At 39.5% G+C, this 22,145-nt stretch overlaps 1 pseudogene; it reads right to left on the bottom strand.

The window, feature by feature from the left end:
• Positions 5,769-6,866, bottom strand: Gm13452 (predicted gene 13452; annotated as a pseudogene).

The following is a 22,145-nucleotide window of genomic DNA, read 5'->3' as shown; positions in this document are numbered from 1 at the left end:
AAGGCAAAAGACACCATCAATAAGACAAAAAGGCCACCAACAGATTGGGAAAGGATCTTTACCAATCCTAAATCAGATAGGGGGCTAATATCCAATATATATAAAGAACTCAAGAAGATGGAATCCAGAAAACCATATAACCCCATCTAAAAAATGGGGCACAGAGCTAAACAAAGAATTCTCAACTGAGGAATACCAAATGGCTGAGAAGCACCTGAAAAAAATGTTCAACATCCTTAATCATCAGAGAAACGCAAATCAAAAGAACCCCGAGTTTCCACCTCACACCAGTCAGAATGGCTAAGATAAAAAAAATTCAGGTAACAGCAGATGCTGGCAAGGATGTGGAGAAAGAGAAACACTCCTACATTGTTGGTGGGATTGCAAGTTTGTATAACCACTCTGGAAATCAGTCTGGCAGTTCCTCAGAAAATTGGACATAGTACTTCCAGAGGATCCAGCAATACCTCTCCTGAGCATATATCCAGAAGATGTTCCAACCGGTAAGAAGGACACATGCTCCACTATGTTCATAGCAGCCTTATTTATAATAGCCAGAAGCTGGAAAGGACCCAGATGTCACTCAGCAGAAGAATGGATACAGAAAATGTGGTACATTTACACAATGGAGTACTACTCCGTTATTAAAAACAATGAATTTATGAAATTTATAGGCAAATGGATGGATCTGGAGGGCATCATCCTGAGTGAGGTAATCCAATCACAAAAGAACTCACATGATATGTACTCACTGATAAGTGGATATTAGCCCAGAAACTTAGAATACCCAAGATACAATTTGCAAAGCACTTGAAACTCAAGAAGAACGAAGACCAAAGTCTGGACACTTTGCCCCTTCTTAGAATTGGGAACAAAACACCCATGGAAAAAAAAAAAACACCCATGGATGGAGTTACAGAGACAAAGTTTGGAGCTGAGATGAAAGATGGACCATCCAAAGACTGCCTCACCTGGGAATCCATCCCATAATCAGCCACCAAACTCAGACACTATTGCACATGCCAGCAAGATTTTGCTGAAAGAACCCTGATATAGTTGTCTCTTTTGAGGTTTTGCCAGTGCTTGGCAAACACAGAAGTGGATGCTCACAGTCAGCTATTGGATGGAACACAGGCACCCAATGTAGGAGCTAGAGAAAGTACCCAAGAACTGAAGGGGTCTGCAACCCTATAGGTGGAACAACAATATGAACTAACCAGTAATCCCAGAGCTCGTGTCTCTAGCTGCATATGTATCAGAAGATGGCCTAGTCAGCCATCATTGGGAAGAGAGGCCCCTTGGTCTTGCAAACTTTATATGCCCCAGTACAGGGGAAACACCGGGGCCAAGAAGTGGGAGAGGGTGGGTAGGGGGGAAGGGTATAGGGGACTTTCGGGATAGATTTTGAGATGTAAATGAAGTAAATACCTAATAAAAATTGGAAAAAAAAAGAAAGTAGATGAGCTACCAATTTGATATATGCAGTCAAACTCCAGAGCCCATTATCTGATTCAGAGAATACAGACATAATCAGATCCACTTATTATTGAAAGTGAGTCAGAGGTATGTACTACTGCACAGGACAAGGAGTTTCTTGAAAAAAAAAATATTCCAGGTTTGGGACTATAACTCAGTGGTAGAGTGCTTTGCCTTGCATCTGAGAAAACATGAGAGCCATCTATAAGACCAAAAAAGGAGTATTAAAAAAACATATATTCTCCCTTCCTCCTTTTTCTATATTATAAGGACAAAGAATAATTCACAAATGCAATTTACGCAAGTTTGTGGCTCAAAGACATGTTGTTTTATCCCTCTTGTTTTTGTTTAAAAGAAAATTCATTTTATACAATCAGAAGGAAATCAACCAAAAACAAAGACTGTACAGGTTGTATTATAGCTAATCTGCTTTTTCTCTCCAAATTTCATAGTGAGAGCATACATTAATGGTATTTTAAGGTAGGATCTTTGACAGGTAATGATGGTAACAACATGAAATTGTGAGGGTGGACCCCAGTAATGTCATTAGTGGCCTAATAAAAAAAAAAAAGCCCAAAGTGGGAAGCTTGCTCTGCCTTGCCCTGTGAAATCATCTACAGTGTTATGATATAATAAAAAGGTTCTAACCAAATGCCAAGCCTATTGACTTCAAGTGCTAGGCTTTCGGACCATGAGATAAACAAACATCTGTTTCATTCCACATTAATCAGACCTTGGCAGTTAGTTTCAGAGTTCACTTAAATAGGAAATGGAATAAGGCAGGCCATAAACAAGAAACAGGAAAACCAAAGCATAGCTCAGGGTTATAGGGTTATGAAGACATGTGTGAGATGTCAGCAAGGCCATGGAAAGATTTTGCCTGTGATCCTAATTAACAAGAAAAAGAACAGTATGGGAAAGTAAGCAGTAAAAAATGGAAAACAAAGAAAATGGGACTTTAGGGTTTCACAGAGATAAGTGAGCTGATGTATGCATGCCATAGTGTTTCAGAACAATCACACACTTGACTTATGCTATTGCATGTATTACAGTTGGGTCCCTTTTCTTTGTACATTGAAGAGTGCATCCCTCTAGAGTCCATGCAAAGTCGATGTGGGGAATTTAAATAACAGCTACAGAATCTCTGGTGTTTGGATTGGAGGGATTATCCAGAGGGGGGCTGCTGACTTTCCTTTATTAGTATTTTGATCATGGCAGCAATAAGGACTAGAGTTGGAACACATAAAACACAACACAATTGTTTAGCTCTGACTCCATTTGGAATATGTGAGAATGATTTAGACACTAGCCAGAAATATATACTAAAGTAATTTTTGAAAAACTAAGAGGGAAAATGTCAATTTCCTTAACTGCTGTGTTTCTTATGGACAAAAGCAGTGCCTTTCTGTAAGTATAAACTGTTTGTACATACTGGAAAGCCACCCGAATATCATGCATATTTTCAGTTCACAATATCTTAAATGTTGATGCACAAGTTTTTGATAAATAAATTCATGCAATTTTTTGAATATTTTGACTGAATTTTTATACAAAAAGTTAATCTTTAATCTTTTTTACCCTATAATATTATTTTTCTTTATGAATCTTGTACCTGATAGAGGACTCTATGTATGTGTAACTTTTCTGTTGCTGTATGATACCACATATTCCTATAAAAGGTTGCTTGCTGTCCTACTCATAAACTTGAGCATAATTAATAACCTTTCTGCACACTGACTCTAAGGAACACCATCATGGACGCTTTACCTGAACCATGTAACTATAATGTATTTGCTGCAATTGCACAGTACAAATACTTGGAGTTTTATTGTTTTGTTGTCTTTAATGCCTAAGAAGTGTATGGAACATGAAGCACTGGGAAGAGAAAAGAAGAGAAAGAATAGGAGGGGATGGAAGGATTTTGTCATGCTTCTAGAAAGGAAAAATCGATAGTGAGTTGTGTAGGCTTGGCCCTTTGCACTAAAGAGTTATCTTTTAAGGAGGTCACTACTTTGTGTGATAACTACATTCAGACAATATCTGACTTTGTATGCATCCTTCAACCAAACTCTTGTCAATTTTCCACCTTGAACACTAGTTCTTAATACTTCTGTACAATGTATAGCATATAAACTTCCTCTACTTTTTTGTCCAAAAATATCACATCAGAAGCAAAATTGAGTCTCATGGTTAAACTATTTTCTTACAGAGAATCAAAGATAAATCTTCATCTAGACTAAAATGTTGATGTGTTTACCTAGTTGTACTTGAACTGAAACATTTCTTTGATCTATAGGTACTTCATCTGAGATGAAGCAGTTTTGTTGTTATTGTTTGCTTTTGGGTTATTTTGGGGGGGGGGTTAGGTTGGTTTTGTTTTTGGCATCTGTCCCAAAAAAAAATAAATGATACAACAAGGACATATTCAATTGTAATATTGCTCATAATAAGAGCATTACTGGGTCTTTCTTCCACAAATCTGAGTTCAGTTACTAGCCCCTACACTGAGTAGCTCACAACCACCTCTAACTCCAAATTCAAGGAATTCAACACATGCTTCAGCCCTCTGTGAGTACAGTCCTACTTATAAAGGGGAACAAAATAATCACAGGAGGTAGAGGGTGAGAGGGACTTGGGAGGAAGGGGGAGGGGTAACAGAGTCAGATATGGGAGGAGAGAGGGGGGAGAAGTACAGAGGGTCAGAAAATTGTTCAATTAGAGGTGTGTAGCAATGGGGGATGGGAAACTGGGAGTAGTTACCAGAAAGTCCCCAAAGCCAGGGAAGCAAGAGGCTCCCAGGAGTCAACAGGGATGACATTAGCTGAAATACCCAGCAAAGGAGAGAAAGAACCTAAAGAGACCATACCCAGAGATTAGGCACAGCCCCTGATTGAGGGGTGGAACCACCCAACCATCTCCAAAATTTTAACCCAGAATTGCTCCTGCCTAAATTAAATACAGGGATAAAGAGTATAGCAGAGACTGAAGGAAAGGCTATCCAGAGACTGCCCTACCTGAGGATACATCCCATATGCAGCCATCAAATGCAGACACTATTGCTGATGCCAAGAAGTGCTTGCTAACAGGAGCCTGGTATAGCTGTCCCCTGAAAAGCTGTGCCAGAACCTGACTAATGATGTGGATGCTTGCAGCTAACCACGGGACTGAGCATGAAGACCCCAATGGAAAAGTTAGGGGAAGGACTGAGGAGTTGAAGGGGTTTGCAACCCCACAGGAAAAAACAACAACATTAACCAACCAGAACCTGCCCCCAGTGCACATGGAGGGACCCATGGTGCCAGCTGCATATGTAGCAGAGATGTCTTTATCTGGCATCACTGGGATGGGAAGCCCTTGGTCCTATGAAGGCTCAATGCTCCAGTGTAGAAGAATGCTAGGGTAATGAAGCAGGAATGGGTGGGTAGGTGGGGGAATCACCCTTTTAGAAGTAGGGAAAGGGAGAATGGGATATGGGGTGTTGCAGAGGGGAAACTTGGAAAGGGGATAACATTTAAAATGTAAATAAATAAAATATCCAATAAAAATACATAGAAAAGAAAATACCCACTTAGAAATATAGACAAACAGACAAAACCAAAAATAACCCCACTAAATGTTTAAAAAATAAAATTACAGTAGTATGAATGTTAATGTATTCTAAGTTCTGTTTGTCAATTTGTTCTCTCATGATGACTACTCAAAATAGCAAAATTATTTTTCTATTAAGTTATTTATTTACTTTACATCCCTATTGCAGCCCTCCTCTCTACCCAGTCACTTCCTCACATGGCCCATCCCACCAACCCTCCCCATGACCTCTGAGTATTGGTATGTTCCCCAGTGAGGACTGACCCACCTTGGCAATTCAAGTCACTATAAGACTGATACATGCTCTACCACTGAGGTCAAACAAAGAAATCCAGTTAGGACAGGATCCACAGGCAGGCTACAGAGTCAGGATAAGCCCCAACTCCAGTTGTTGGAGGACCCACATGAAGACCAAACTGCACATTTGCTACAAAAATGTGGGACTTAAATCCACTCTTTTTATGACTGTTGGTTAGTCATTTAGTCTCTGGAAGCCCCCCGAGGTTCCCAGATATTTGACTCTGTTGGCTTTCCTGTGAAGTCCCTCCAGGAGTTCTTGGAATCCCCTCCTACTTCCTCACTTTCCCCCAACTCTACCATAAAACCTCTCAAGCTCAGTTTAATGTTTGTCTGTGGGTTTCTGCATCTGTTTCAGTCAGGTGCTGCGTGTAGCCTCTCAGAGGACAATAATGCTAGGTTCCTGTCTGTGAATCCAGGCTAAAAGATAAAAACAGAGCCTGAGGCTCCAAGGTAGCTAAAGGAAAAAGGAGGTCCTGCAATGTGTCCCTATTGATCGATCCTCTGAGGATAACTCAGCATATTCCCTCCCAAATTGGCAGGAGATCCTATTGCATTCATTTATGTCCATCTCACAGAAGGCACCTGTATGTCCAGTCCAGCAGTGATAAATACAGCTGTTGACACTGTCTTCAAATGTTGTATCATTGAGACAATGTTTTGGCCGGTGAAGAGAAATCAAAATCTCAGTGTGACCCTGTGAATCTACTTACGTGTGCAGACAGTAGGAGTTGTTTCTTCCATCCACACATAGACCTCCACGGAGTCATAGCTGACTGGCACATTCATCAAATTGAGTTCACAGTAGTCTCCAAGGAATCCAGGTACATAGTCACAGAAGTAAGCCCCAAGAGCATCCTTACAGATGGCACCATGTAGAATCCACCGGGAATTCTCATTCATCAATTTCCAACTCACAGATGACACCAGAATACTCTTGAGGACAGATACATATGTATCCTCCTATCTCACTGAGGCATACAGCCACATTCATGCAGGAATGAATTCAAATTCATCTACTTCCAAGTCACAATGCCTGCCTTGGTATCCAGGCACACAGAAGCAGAAGTGGCCTTTTATTCAATCCTCACACACAGCCTCATTATGGCAAGGGCTAGAAGCACACTCACTGTGATCTGTCTCACAGATCCTTCCAGCATATCCAGAAGGGCAGATACAGGCAAGGTGCTCAGGGCCATTATGGCAGATAACTTCATGTTGGCAAGCATTCTCTCCACAGGAATTAATGGCAGTTTCACAGGTCAGTCCACTGTTCCCATGAGGACATTTGCACAGGAAACCCCTTTCTCCAGGGTATACACACAAGAGGAAATTCCTTGACAGGGACTAGAGGAGCAAGGGCCTTTTAGATCTTCATGATCTTTGTCCAAAATATTGGCTATGGCTAAGAAACAATTGTCTTCTGGAAAACCAGTGTGCATACAATAGTTTTATCAAGAATTTAAGAGACACCTTATGGTATTGTTTTTACTACAAAACAAATTTTGGCAACCTCAGTTACTGCAGGACTAAGCACATCCTCTCACACTGAGGCCAGTGAAGATAGGCCAGTAAGGGGAGCAGAATCCCCAGTCAGAAAACAGAATAAGGGTAAGTCTCCACTACAAGCCATCTATCTGCTATATATGTATTCGGGGGGGGGGGGTTACATCCAGCCTTTGTTTGCTATTTGGTTGGTGGTTTAGTCTTTGGAAGCTCCCAAGGTTACCAGTTATTTGACTCTGTTGGCTTTCCTGTGGAGTCCCTACAGAAGTCCCTGGAGTCCGCTCCTACTTCCTCAATTCTTCCCCCAACTCTACCACAAGACTTCTCAAGCTCCTTCTAATGGTTGGCTGTAAGTCTATGCATTTGTTTTGGTCAGCTGCAGGGTGGAGCCCCTCAAAGGACAGTTATGCTAGGCTCCTTTTTGCAAGCATAACAGAGTATCATTAATAGTAGTATCAGGAATTGATACTTGCTCATGGGATGGTTCTAAGTCCCTGAACTTTTGATAGGCAGGGAAAATTTTGGGTCAAAGGTTTTGTGGGTGGGTTGATGTATTAGTCAGGGTTCTCTTAGTCACAGAACTTATGGAATATCTTTATAAATTAAGGGACTTTATTGTAATGATTTACAGCCTGTAGTCCAACTAACCCAACAATGGGCAGCTGTGAATGGAAAGTCCAAGAATCTAGTAGTTGTTTAGTCTGACAAGGCTAGTTGTTTTAGGCTGGTCTTCTGTAGAAGTAGGTTCTAAAAGTTGTGCTGGGAAGTAAATGCAAACAGCTGAAATAAAGCTACTATGAGCATATGGAAAAAGTGTCCTTGTGGGATATTGGGTAATCTTTTGGGTATGTGCCCATGAATGGTATAGTTGGATGTTGAGGTAAAAGTATTCCCAATTTTCTGGGAAACTTCCAAATTTATTTCCAAAGTGGTCCTACAAGTTTCCACTCCCACCAGCAATGGAGGTAGTGTTCCCCTCATTCCACATTCTCAACCACATGTGCTGTCACCTATGGTTTTGGACTTAGCCATTTTGATTGATGTGAGATGGAATCTCAGGGTCGTTTTGATTTGCATTTCCCTGATGACTAAGGATGCTGTACATTTTTGTAAGTGTTTCCCAGACATTAGAGATTCCTCTGGTGAGAATTCTCTATTTAGCTGTGTACCCTCCTCCCTTTTGACATAGAGATCTTTGTTTTGATACTGTTTAGCTTCTTGAGTTCTTTACATATTTTGAATATTAGACCTCTGTTGGATATAGGGTTGGTAAAGATACTTTCCCATTCTGGAGGCTGTTATTTTTCCCTAAGAACAGTGTCCTTTGCCTTACAGAAGCTTTGCAGTTTCATGAGAACCTATTTTTTCAATTGTTGATCTTAGAGCCTGAGCCACTGTTATTCTGTAATTGTCAGGAAAGTGTCTCCTGTATCAATGAGTTCAAGGCTCTTCCACACTTTCTGTTCAATTAGATTTACTCTATCTGGTTTTACATAGAACTCTTTGATCTACTTGGAATTTTATGCAGTGTGATCAATATGAATCTATTTAAATTCTTCTACATGCAGACATCCAGTTAGACCAGCACCATATGTTGAAGATGCTTTCTTTATGGATTTGGCTTCTTCATCAAAAATCAAGTGTCTGTAGGTGTGTGGGCTTATTTCACTGTCTTTGATTTGATTCCATTGGTCAACCTTTCTGTTTCTGTACCAAAACCATGCAGTTTTCATTACTATTGTTGGGGAGTACAAATAAAGAAAGAAGAAATGGTTCCCTCTGAGTTCTTTATTGTACAGGATTACAGTTTGTTGAAAATGCTGTCTTTTTTCCACTGTATGGTTTCAGCTCCTTTGTAAAAGAACAAGTGACCATAGGTGTGTGGGTTCATTTCTGGGTCTTCAATTCTAGTCCATTAATCAATTAATCTAGTCCATTACCTGTCTGTTGCTGTACCAGTACCATGCAGTTTTTATCACAATTGCTCTGTAGTACAGCTTGAGGTCAGGCATGGTGACTGCACAAGAGGTTCTTTTAATGTTGAAATAGTTTTTGATATCCTAGATTTTTTGTTATTACAGAAGAATTTACAAATTGCTTTTTTTTAACTCAGTGAAGAATTGAATAGGAATTTTGATGGGGATTGCATTGAATCTGTAGATTGCTTTCAGCAAGATAGCCATTATGACTATATTAATCCTGCCAATCCATGAGCATAGGAGATCTTTCCATCTTCTGAAATCTTCTTCGATTTCTTTCTTTAGAGACTTGAAATTCTTATCATACAGATCTTTCACATTCTTAGTTATAGTTACACCAAGGTATTTTATATTATTTGTGACTATTGTGAAGGTTGTTGTTTCCCTAATTTCTTTCTCAGACTGTTTATCCTTTGAGTAGAGAAAGGACATTGATTTGTTTGAGTTAATTTTATATCCAGCTACTGCACTGAAGATGTTTATCAGATTTAGAAGTTCTCTGGTGGAATTTTTGGGGTCACTTATATATACTATCATATCATCTGCAAAAAGTGATATTTTGACATCTTCCTTTCTAATTTGTATCCCCGTGACCTCCTTTTGTTGTCTAATTGCTCTGGCTAGGACTTAAGTACTATATTGACTAGGTAGAGAGAAAGTGGGCAGCCTTGTCTAGTCCCTGATTTTAGTGGGATTGCTTCAAGTTTCTCTCCATTTAGTTCAATGTTGGCAACTGGTTTGCTGTAGATTGCTTTTATTATGCTTAGGTATGGGATTTGAATTCCTGATCTTTCTAAGACTTTTATCAGGAAGGGGTGTTGGATTTTGTTAAATGATTTCTCATCACCTAAGGAGATGATAATGTGGTTTTTGTCTTTGAGTTTGTTTATATAGTGGATTACATTGATGGATTTCTGTATATTAAACCATTCCTGCATCCCTGGGATGAAGCCTACTTGATCATGATGGATCATCATTTTGAATTGTTTTTGGATTCCGTTTATGAGAATTTTATTGAGTATTTTTTCATCGATATTCATAAGGGAAATTGGTCTGAAGTTCTCTTTCTTTGTTGGGTATTTATGTGGTTTAGGTATCAGAGTAATTGTGGCTTCATAGAATGAATAGGGTAGAGTACTGAAAATAGGTCTTCTTTGAAGGTCTGATAGAACTCTGCACTAAACCCATCTGGTGCTGGGCTTTTTTTTTTTGGTTAGGAGACTATTAATGACTGCTTCTATTTCTCTAGGGGATATGGGACTGTTTAGGTCATTAATCTGATCCTGATTTAACTTTGGTACCTGGTATCTGTCTAGAAATTTGTCTATTTCATCCAGGTTTTCCAGTTTTGTCTAGTATAGGCTTTTGTATCTGATGATGTTTTGGATATTCTCAGGTTCTGTTGTTATGTCTCCTTTTACTTTTCTGATTTTGTTTATTAGGATACTGTCCCTTTGCCCTCTAGTGAGTCTGGCTAAGGGTTTATCTATCTTGCTGATTTTCTCAAAGAACCAGCTTCTGGTTTGGTTGATTCTTTGAATAGTTATTTTTGTTTCCCCTTGGTTGATTTCAGCCCTGAGTTTGATTATTTCCTGCCATCTACTCCTCTTGGGTGAATTTGCTTCCTTTTGTTCTAGAGCTTTTAGGTGTGCTGTTAGGCTGCTAGTATATGCTCTCTCTAATTTCTTTTTAAAGGCACTCGGGGCTATGAGTTTTCCTCTTAGGACTGCCTTCATTGTGTCCCATAAGTTTGGGTATGTTGTGGCTTCATTTTCATTAAACTCTAAAAAGTCTTTAATTTCTTTATTTCTTCTTTGACCAAGGTATCATTGAGAAGAGTGTTCCTCAGCTTCCAAACGAATGTTGGCTTTGTATTATTTATGTTGCTATTGAAGATCAGCCTTAGTCCATGGTGATCTGATAGGATGCATGGAACAATTTCAATATTTTTGTATCTGTTGAAGCCTGTTTTGTGACCAATGATACGGTCAATTTTGGAGAAGGTGCCATGAAGTGCTGAGAAGAAGGTATATCCTTTGGTTTTAGGATAAAATGTTCTGTACATATCTGTTACATCCATTTATTTCATAACTTCTGTTAGTTTCACTGTGTCTCTGTTTAGTTTCTCTTTTTAGGATCTGTACATTGATGAGAGTGGGGTGTTGAAGTCTCCCATTATTATTGTGTGAGGTGCAATGTGTGATTTGAGCTTTCCTAGAGTTTCCTTAATGAATGTGGATACCCTTACATTTGGAGCATAGATATTCAAAATTGAGAGTTCATCTTGGAAGATTTTACCTTTGATGAGTATGAAGTGTCCCTCCTTGTCTTTTTTGATAACTTAGGGTTGGAAGTCGATTTTATTCGATATTAGAATGGCTACTCCAGCTTGTTTCTTCAGACCATATGCTTGGAAAATTGTTTTCCAATCTTTTACTCTCAGGTAGTGTCTGTCTTTGTCCCTGAGAAGGGTGTCCTGTAAGGAGCAAAATGTTGGGTCCTGTTTATGTAGCCAGTCTGTTAGTCTATGTCTTTTTATTGGGGAATTGAGTCCATTGATATTAAGAGATATTAAGGAAAAGTAATTGTTGTTTCCTGTTATTTTTGTTGTTAGAGTTGGGATTCTGTTCTTGCAGCTGTCTTCTTTTAGGTTTGTTGAAGGATTACTTTCTTGCTTTTTCTAGGTTGTCATTTCTCTCCTTGTATTGGAGTTTTCCTTTTTTATCCTTTGATGGGATGGATTCATGGAAAAATATTGTGTGAATTTGGTTTTGTCATGGAATACTTTGGTTTCTCCATCTATGGTAATTGAGAGTTTCGTTGAGTATAGTAGCCTGGGCTGGCATTTGTGTTCTCTTAGGGTCTGTATAACATCTGTCCAGGATCTTCCGGCTTTCATAGTCTCTGGTGAGAAGTCTAGTGTAACTCTAATAGGTCTGCCTTTATATGTTACTTAACCTTTTTTTCTTACTGCTTTTAATATTCTATCTTTATTTAGTGCATTTGTTGTTCTGATTATTATGTGTTAGGATGAATTTCTTTTCTGGTCCAGTCTATTTGGAGTTCTGTAGGCTTCTTGTATGTTCGTGGGCATCTCTTTCTTTAGGTATGGGAAGTTTTCCTCTATAATTTTGTTGAAGATATGTACTGGCCCTTTAAGTTGAAAATATTCATTCTCATCTATACCTATTATCCTTAGATTTGGTTTTCTCATTGTGTCCTGGATTTCCTATATGTTTTGAGTTAGGGTCTCTTTGCATTTTGCATTTTCTTTGATTGTTGTGTCCATGTTTTCAATGGCATCTTCTGCATCTGAGATAATCTCTTCCATCTCTTGTATTCTGTTGCTGATGCTCACACCTACAGATTCTGATTTCTTTCCTAGAATTTCTATCTCCTGAGTGTCTCCCTTTGGTTTTTCTTTATTATTTTTACTTCCATTTTTAGATCTTGGATGGTTTTATTTAATTCCATCACCCGTTTGGTTGTGTTTTCCTGTAATTCTTTAAGGGATTTTTTTTTTTGTGTTTCATCTTTAAGGACTTCTACCTTTTTAGTAGTGTTCTCCTGTAATTCTTTAAGTGAGTTATTAATGTACTTCTTAAAAATCCTCTACCAGTTTCATGAGATATGATTTTAAATCTGAATCTTCCTTTTTGGGTGTGCTGGGGTATCCAGGACTCGCTGTTTTGGGAGTACTGGGTTCTGTTGATGCCGAGTGGTCTTGGTTTCTGTCAGTAAGATTCTTATGTTTGCCTTTCACCATCTGGTAATCTCTGGTGTTTTATGTTTTATCTGTCTCTGGCTGGAGCCTGTTCTTCTTGTGATTCTGTGAGCCTGTGTAAGCACTCCTGGGAGTCCATCTCTCTCCTGAGTCCCAGAGGTCAGAGCAGTCTCTGCTGGCAAGCTCTCCTCTGGTGGGGAAGGTGCACACAGGTCTGGTGCTCAGCTCTACCTCTTGGTTGAGGATGAAGGCCAGAAGGGACCCTGTCCAAGAAGCTCTGTTGCTTCTGCGGTCCACGAGTTCTCCTGTGAGGACTGCGGGATACAAGATGGAGCTCTCACCTGAGTCCCAGGGTCAAAACCCTCTCTGGAGGCCAACTCTCCTCAGTGATCCTAAGATCCTGAGTGTGCTAGGGTACCTGTGGTGTGGAGAGTTCTCTGGGGACCATGAGACCATCTGAGTTCATGCTCAAGATGCCAACTGAAAGGAACCCCAGCCACTGGTCAGGTGCGTTTCCTGTGTCCCTCTTCCTGCTGGCACAGGCCCCTCCGGGTTGTTTTGGAACAGATGCGCTCCACTCACCAGTGATCCCAAGATCCTAGGTCTGCTAGGGTGCCTGCATCGTGGAGAGCCCTCTGGGGACCGTGAAACTGTCCAAGTTCATGCCCAAGGTGGCTTGGGGCTGGCTGAGAGGTTCTTTTATTGTTCATGTTTGTTTTAGCTTTCTTAGGTCTTTTGTTTTCCCATAGGAAGTTGATAATTCCTCTGTCAAGGTCTGTAGAAAAAAATGTGTTGGAATTTCAATGTGAATTTCATTGAATCTGTAAATTGCTTTTGGTAGTATGACCATTTTTTGCAGGCAAATGGATAGAAATTGAGACAATCATCCTAAGTGAGGTAACCCAGACCCAAAAGGACAAGCATAAGAAGGAAGGAAGGCCCATGCAAGAATGCTTAAATCTCAGTTAGAAGGGTAAAAAAAATAGTCATAAGTGGCAGTTGGAGAGAGGAAACTTGGTGGGAGAAAAGATGGAGAGGGAAATGGGAGTGGTTTCAGATTAGGTGTAGGGAAAGACAGGGGAGACGGCCATGAGAATGAGTGGAAAACTGCTGTTTGTGGGAACATCTTGACACCATACCAGAGATATGGGATAAGGGAGGCTCCCAAGAATCCATGAGGCTGACTTTAGCTGACACTTATATCTTTGGGGATATGGAACCTGAAGAGGCTACCTCATGCACCCTGGCAAGAACCCCAATGGAGTGATAGGGTCACTAACCATCCACAAAATTTCAACCCCAAATTTACCCTGCCTATAAGAAATTCAAGAGCAGATGATGGAGCAGAGACTGAGGGAATGGCCAAGAAATAACCAGTGGAACTAGAGACCCATCTCATGGGCAAGTGCCAGTCCCTGACACTATTAGTGATACTGTATTATACTTGCAGACAGGAGCCTAGCACAGCTGTCCTCTGAGAGTCTCCACCTAGAGAGATGCAGAGACCAACAGCCAAACACTGGATGGAGCTTGGAGACTCTTATGGAAGAATTGGGGGGAGTATTGAGGATCCCAAAGGGATAGAAACTCCACAGGAAGACTAACAGTGTCAACTAACCTGGACTCTTGGGTCTCTCAGAGACTGAATCACCAACTAAAGAGCATACATGAGCTGGACCTAGCTTCCCCCAAAGCCCCACACACATATGTATCAGATTTGGAGCTTTGTCTTTGTGAGAGCTGTAGCTAAAGCCACTGCCCGTCTGTGGAATCTGTTCACCTAACTTGGAGGGATTTTCTGGTCTCAGTGGATGAAAAAGCTTCTAGCACTGTAGAGATATGATGTGCCAGGGTGAGGTGATGACCCAGGGGTCCTCCATTGTGTCAGAGGAGAAGGGGAGGAGGACCAGGAGAGGGAACACCCAGCGATTGGGTTGTAAAGTGAATTAAAAAAAAAAAAAGACTAAGCTACATAACACATACTTAATCTGTCCTGCAAATGTTCTTTTTATTAAGCCATACACACATATAAATTAATAAAATAAAGTGTGATAACAGTATTAAAACTGTTAAATTAATTTATGGATATTCTGGGGTATAGTGTATGTGGGCACAATATATGAAATCACATGTGTATGTCCACACACACATATGTAGGCCATAAAAGGAGGTTAACTGTTCTATTACTCTGTTATTCCTTAGAGACAGGATCTCTCATGTGCCTGGAGCCCTGCTGGCAGTCAGTGAGACACTGCAATACTCTTTTCTTTGTGTCTGACAACATAGGGTTTATGGGCACAGCTATGACAGGCTTTTGAAGCTTAAAGACAGGTCCTCATGTTGCATAGATGACCTATCTCCTGGCCTCCTTGAAGGCAACAATTAAGTTTTAATCTTAAATCACCAGATACAAAAACAGAAAAAACAAGTTCTATAGCCTACTCAGTCTGAGAAGACAATTACAACTTCCCATCAATGTAGCTTCAAAGTTATAAACTGATATTTAAAGATCCTGAACAGAGTTTTTGAAAAACCAGTAACATAGGCAACTGATCAGGTGACCAGTACATTTCTTTTTCATTGTCAGGCTCTACATGTGATTTGGCTACAGAGAACATCCCAAGTCTCCAGAATGTCAGACAGAGTAATCCATCCAAGAAAATCTCAGTTGACTTTAGTAAATTTAAGAGCAAACAGTATAGCCATGATTTACCTCAAGATTTAACATGGCCTGAGAAGACGTTGATACTGGAAAAGAAAATTGTAGCAGTCTAAGTAATTTTATAAATAATTATATGACCAAGTGGGTAAAAGAAGATATCACATTAAATGAGAGAAATTACAGAAGTTAAATTGTGGTTGTTTCTAGTAGGACTGGGCTCCACAATTCTGCATTTTGTTTGGCTGTAGTTTTCTAATACTAAATGGTCAGCCATAAAAACATGCATATAGGTAGTATTATATAGACTGAGCAGGTTGTACTTATGTTTTTTAGAAATATATGTATATATTCACACATAAACACATGAAACAATTAATGAAAAAGAGGTCATGAGCCTGACAAATACAGAGGCAGATGCTTGCAGCCAAGCCTTGGACTTAGCAGGGGTCCCCAATAGAAGAATTAGAGAAAGGCCTGAAGGAGCTAAAAAGGTTTGCAACCCCATAGGAAGAACAACAATATCAACCAACCAAACCCTCCAGAGATCCTAGGGACTAAACCACCAACCAAAGAGTACACATGGACGAACCCATGGCTCCAGCTGCATATGTAGCAGAGGATGGCATTGTCTGGCATCAATAGGAGAAGCCCTTGGTCCTGTGTAGGGGAATGCCAGGGCAGTGAGATGGGAGTGAGTGGGTAGAAAGGGGAGTATCCTCACAGAAGCAGGGTGAGGGGGGATGAAAGAGGGGGGCTCCAAGGGGGAAACTGAGAAAAGAGATAACATTTGAAATGTAAATACATTAAATATCCAACTTGAAAAAGGGAAAAAAGGAAAAAGAGGTCATAAATTTGAAATAGAACAAGAATGATCACATGGGAGAGTTTGGGGGATAGGAAGGGAAAATGTAATTGTGTAATAATCTCAAAAAGAAAAGAAAAATTAATGAGAAAAAGTGGAAGGTGGAGGGAAAGGAGCACATTTCTGCAATTAGGCAGATAGGTTTCTTGGTGACAGGTTAGCCTACTATCAGCAAAGCTTTTCAGGAGCATGGTGCATGAAGAATTAGCAACTGCTTTGCAAAGATTTGGTTTATTCTGATACCCCCACACCTCTCTCAGAAAGGAAAAGAGGGCTTGTTATGATGGCAACTCTTAATATCTTAGGCACTTAACCAACTCCCTACTGGGCCTAAAAGACCAAATCAAGTGCATTAAATACTTAAATCTGAACTCACTAAGTTTCATACTGTGACTTGGTGGATTTTCATGCTGGCTTGACAAATTTCAGTAAATAGCTCCTAGAGTTAAATAGATATACAAAGCACATGGATGTATTGTTATTATTCACAATTTAAAGTACCTAAGTTCATCTTAAACAAAGACATTTATTTGTTGGCATCTCAAAATGGCTTGTTTAAGAAAGGTGTGCTTATAATTCAAAGAGATCCATGGGGCTATAAACTTAGGAGAAAACTGTTTTAGTCAACGACAAAAGGAAATTAGAATATTATTGATAGAATACTATATTTCAGATAAAGGCTTTAGGACAAAGGATGGAAAACAGAAAAGCATTCTTATCTAATTTAATGTACTCATTTTCTTTTTTTTTTTGTATTCATTTTTTTAATTAGGTATTTTCCTCATTTACATTTCCAATGCTATCCCAAAAGTCCCCCATACCCTCCCCCCCAACTCCCCTACCCACCCACTCCCACTTTTTGGCCCTGGCGTTTCCCTATAATGTACTCATTTTCATTTGTTCAAATTCTTCAGTGTCAGCAAAAGAACTTACCTGGGACATATACTAGACTTACACACATAATTTGATAAGTTGAATTTGAAATTGATATAAATTACTTTGGTAAATAACCTCTTTTTCTCTTTTACTGACTTTCTTTCTTTCTGGAAGACTGTTCCTTGATAGTTCTAGGAGTATTGTTAGGGATTTCAGAAGGTGATATGTTAGAATCTATGGTGAATCCTATGGAAAACCTCATTTTAGCTAACAAAATTTTGAGTCCCTTAGCTCTCTGAGATACATCAGGAATATCTGCATCTAGGCTATACCCATTGCCAGTCTTTCTGAGGACCTTCTGCAGGGACCATGCTTGCAGAACATGTACTAAATCCATGTTAGAAACCCAACTGAAAAGACATTAACAGAAAGCTTCAAAGGCACAGTCTATTATCCATATCATTGGCTAACAGTTAAGCAAGTCATAATTCAATTCATTTGCCTCTATGTCCATGGGGTCCCTATAATTATCCTCATTACCATTGCTCCCTAACATTTTATTCTTTTATGTTTCTGGACAATAAAACTGTATTTCAGTGTTTGAGAATCCCAATGCCCTTATAATAAAAGATTATCAAATTGCATAGTAAGCATCCAGGCATCAATTTTTAGATATTTTCTTTTTCATTTTCCTATTTCTTGTGTGCCTTTAATAAACTCTGAATCTTTTGAATAATTTGCACTTAGCATAACAAAAGAAACTACATTATCATTGTTGAAATTGACTTAATTAACATGAGACACACAGTTTCTTTCTATCTTGCTTTCTCTTTCTCTCTCTTTCTTTCTTTCTTTCTTTCTTTCTCTCTTTCTTCCTTCCTTCTTTTCTATACTCAAGAACCAGAATTTAAAGTGCACTTTAAATGCAGACCAAGAACCTATTGATACTGTCTTCTACTCAGTGATACATATAAAACAAGTACTACAAAGTTAAAATATGGCGACTATATGACACCCAACAACTTAGGTACTGCCATGGGAATGTTGTAGACCTACAATCTAGATAACAATATGGGAAAAACTCTTTATCAACAACCTAGATAACATCATGGTAAAAGTTCTATACTAACAATCTTGATAGCACCATAGGAAAACTCTGCACCAATAAACTAGATAATACCATGGAGAAGCTCTGCCATTCATAACACATTGCATTAATTAGTGAAAATTTATGTACTTTCAGCAGTTCTGAAAAATGCTTTGCAAAAAGATCTCATTTGAGAGACAACAACACAGTGTCTCATGTTGAAATTGCAGTGGATATCAAAGTCTTGCCTGGTCCTTCATATTGAAACCAACACCTTTCAATCAGATATAAAGATGTCCTACCTTTTTGCCTCAGACTTAAGTATCAGTGTTTGACTTCAGATAACATCTGAAGTGCACACAAAGACAAGACAGTTAATCAAGTAACAAGGATGAACAGAATGGAAATGACACTTAGATGGTAAAATAAATTATATGCTTTTAAAACTGTTTGGTTAGAAAGTAGTTTAAAAGTTTTTAATTCAATTCTCTAATTCTATGAAAAATAGCTTGAATAAGAAAGTACATAAACAAACTTCGACCAATCAAGGGAGGTTGGTGAACAACAAAATAATAGTGCTTTCAGTAAGAATTAGTCTAGAGGTTGAACTGAAGAGATCCAGTGGCATCTCCATCGGTTAGTAGATGTAATCACAGTACATCAGATGGAATGCAGGTAAGCGTAGGTTCAGGTACCCCATGACAATTACACACCTCAGCAGCAAAAAGGAGGTGCCTGGATAATCTTCCTAGAAAAAAGGAGACAGGCTAGAATCCTTACAAATGAAGCTATCCTTCAGGACAGCCCTTTTGCTTCAAGACTCAGAGATAGACATTGAAATGTATATCTCTTCTCATTACTTCTATTTTAATTTGCTACATCTCTACTTCTTTCCTGTCTTTGTATCCTGGGTACCTTCAGTTAAACATCAGCAATTTGGCAGCCTCATATTTTAACAACAATATCAAAGATGAATGTTAAACTTCTTATCCCCTGTTGTTTTCCATAAACAGCCTAGAACTACTGCACCATAGAACAAATAATCACAGGTCTCACAGGTCACATTGGGAAAATCAACAGGGGGCCACCCAATCCACATAGGTGAGTTACTTACCAGTTTATCATTCCAGTCCACTAAATTAGACGTTGTTTGTTAAGTACAATCATTGACTAACATATAAAAACAGGAAAATTGCCGGAGTGAGAACATCATCAACCTGTGAAAATGGGCAGCAAAAAATGGCAAGAGCCAGAAATGCGGCAAATTTCACACAGGCTGTGGGCTTGTTTGCTGGAGGCTTTCCACAGAGATCTCTAGCCCAGCTGGGTGAGAGGGTCCCGACAAAGGGGAGAGTGTGAGCAGGAAGGGGAGTTCACTGCTTCTGCTGCTGCAGTTGGCTCTACCTCTGTCTCTGCTGTGCCTCTCAGTTGCTCCTCATTGCCCTGCACCTCCGAGTCAGGCTAGGTTGGGCTGATGAGAGGCCAACTAGCCAGGGAGGAGAGAGAGGGGGTGGGGGAGCTTCAGGTGGCATTTCAGGAGAGCGGACCTCTTCTCAAGTGTTACAGCTCTTATGACAGAAGCTCTCACATGACAGAATAGTTCTAGCACAACTTTGATTCTTCTGGATAGAATTCTTATATACAGGTGGGTGAGGGTCTGACAGCAGGTACTTCTCATTGGCTTGGTCTGAGAGCTTGGGGAACCTTATTTGCATGTGGAAGGGCTTGGTGCTGCTCTTATGTGACTGATGGCCACAGACCTCTCTTTGGGGGGAGCTGTGGGAGGGGTGTAGCTGCAACAGGAGCCAGAGGCCCAAGGGGCATGGTCAAACACCTGTCATCCCTTGAAGGCGACAGTCACCTGCTGGGTCTCCAGGGTTTTAAGCCTGAGCTCAACCAAGGACCAGACTGCCTATGCACAGCTCATTGCCCCACGAGGGGCTACAAAAAGCACCTTCACATAACTCTAAGAAGTAATACCTTTAGTAAAATTAATTTAAATAATAAAAGACATTTGTAATTTAGATTGGGATTTGGAGAACAAACAAGATTTTTAGGCAAAGTATTGACAATAGTCACTAGGCTGTTCTTTTCTATATGAGTATATACCACAAGAACGTGAGAGAACAAAAGGGGAAGAGAGAGGCAATAGAAGAGACAGACAGAAGGATGTATGTGTGTTAGAGAGTGAACTACAGCTAATATGCAAACCAAATATGAGTAGGGTACAGACTTTACTAGCCCATAAAATAAACTATGACACTATTTCTGTTTCATCAATTTTTTTTCTGATTTTCTTATTATTTCTTGCCATCAACTGAATTTGAGTTTGGTTTCTTCTTATTTTTTCCAAATTCTTAAAAGCATCATTAATTAAGTCATTTAGTTGTACTTATAATGATTCCTGTTTTATTTTCTTTACTGATTGCATTTTCTTTTTTTTTTCATTTTTAAATTTTTTATTGAAAACAGATTATTATTTTCTAATCAGTATACCCTGATTACAGTTTCCCTTCCTGGACTTCCTCCCCACTTCACCTCCCCTCCAGATCTACTCACTTTCTGATCTCATTAGAAAAGATCTGGTTTCTAAGAGATAACAACCAAATGTAACAAACTAAAATATGATAAAATAAAGCAAAAACCATCAAATCAAGGCTAAACAAGGCAACTCAGCAGAAAGAAAAGATCCCAAAAGAAGGCACAAAAATCAGATTCTCACCTGTTAACACTCAAAGGAGTCCTATAAAAAACACTAAGCTGAAAACTATAATATATACACAGAAGACCTGGCACAAACATATGCATGCTCAGTTCTTACTGATCGAGTCTCTGGGAGTTCATATGAGCCTTGTTCTGTCCTCTATCCTCTCTGGCTCTTACACCCTTCCCACCTTTTCTTTCTATGGAGTTTTCTGAGCTCTGAGGAAAGGAATTTGATGGAGATAGCCTGTTCAGATCAGAGCTGTGTGTTCCAAGATCTCTCTCCCTCTCCCTCTCCCTCTCCCTCTCCCTCTCTCTCTCTCTCTCTCTCTCTCTCTCTCTCTCTCTCCCTCTCTCTCTCTCTCTCTCTCTCTCTCTCTCTCTCTCTCTCTCTCTCTCTCTGTGTGTGTGTGTAATTTTTAGTGGTGTGTCTCTGCATCTGTTTTTTTCTGCTGCAGGAGGAAGCTTCTCAGATGATAACTGGATAAGTCACTGATGTATGAGTGATAACAGAATATCACTAGGAGTCATTTTTATTCATTATTTTTAGACCAGTAGTGTCTGGTTTACCCTAGGTCTCTGTGCTATTGAGTCTCTAGTTCTTGATTACATAGCCAGTGTTAGGTATGGATTTTGTCTTATAAAGAGAATCTTAAGTCAAATCAGCCATTGGTTGGCTACTTCCACAAGTTCTGTGCCACAACTGCCCTACCATATCTTGTAGGTAGTAGAGAATGTACATCAAAGGATTTGTGGTTGGGTTGGTATTTGTGGATCTCTTTTGGTGGTCTGGAGCATACCTTCCAGCGCCAAAGAAATTGGAGTGTAAGGGTGAAGGCTTCATGTAGACACCAGCTCAACTTTTCTTTGTTCACTGACTTTTCTGGATGTTGCAAATAAGAACCCACTGTCAGTTTGTTGAGAGCAACCCATTGTCTTAGTAAGAGTTTGGGGATTTCTAAGGGACTTCCTTGGCCAACAACTCAATTGAATGCAACCTAGTCCTGCTCCAAAAAGTTTCATTTGGTGACAAGAGATGGACACTATTATTAGACGACTTCATTGGGATCACCTGCATATATTCTAGGAAGTTTCCACTGCTTCCATATTAGCTCTCAAATGTCCCTCAATTCCATCTTTCTCTTCCTGCATTCCCTCTGTCAATACTATCTTTCCTCTCTCTCCCCAGATGATCCTCTTGTCCCCACCTGCTCCTGATCAACTTATAAAATCTATTCTATTCCCCTTCCACAGAAATTAATGTGCCCTTCCTCAGTTCCTTTCTTTATATGTCACCTCTATAGATTTACAAATTATAGATTTATTATTATTTATTTAGTAACTGATACCAATGTATAAGTGAATATACATCATCTTTATCTTTT

This window comes from Mus musculus, chromosome 2 (assembly GCF_000001635.26).
Source record: "Mus musculus strain C57BL/6J chromosome 2, GRCm38.p6 C57BL/6J".
Classification (NCBI taxonomy): domain Eukaryota; kingdom Metazoa; phylum Chordata; class Mammalia; order Rodentia; family Muridae; genus Mus; species Mus musculus.
This window is presented reverse-complemented; position numbering and strand designations above follow the sequence as displayed.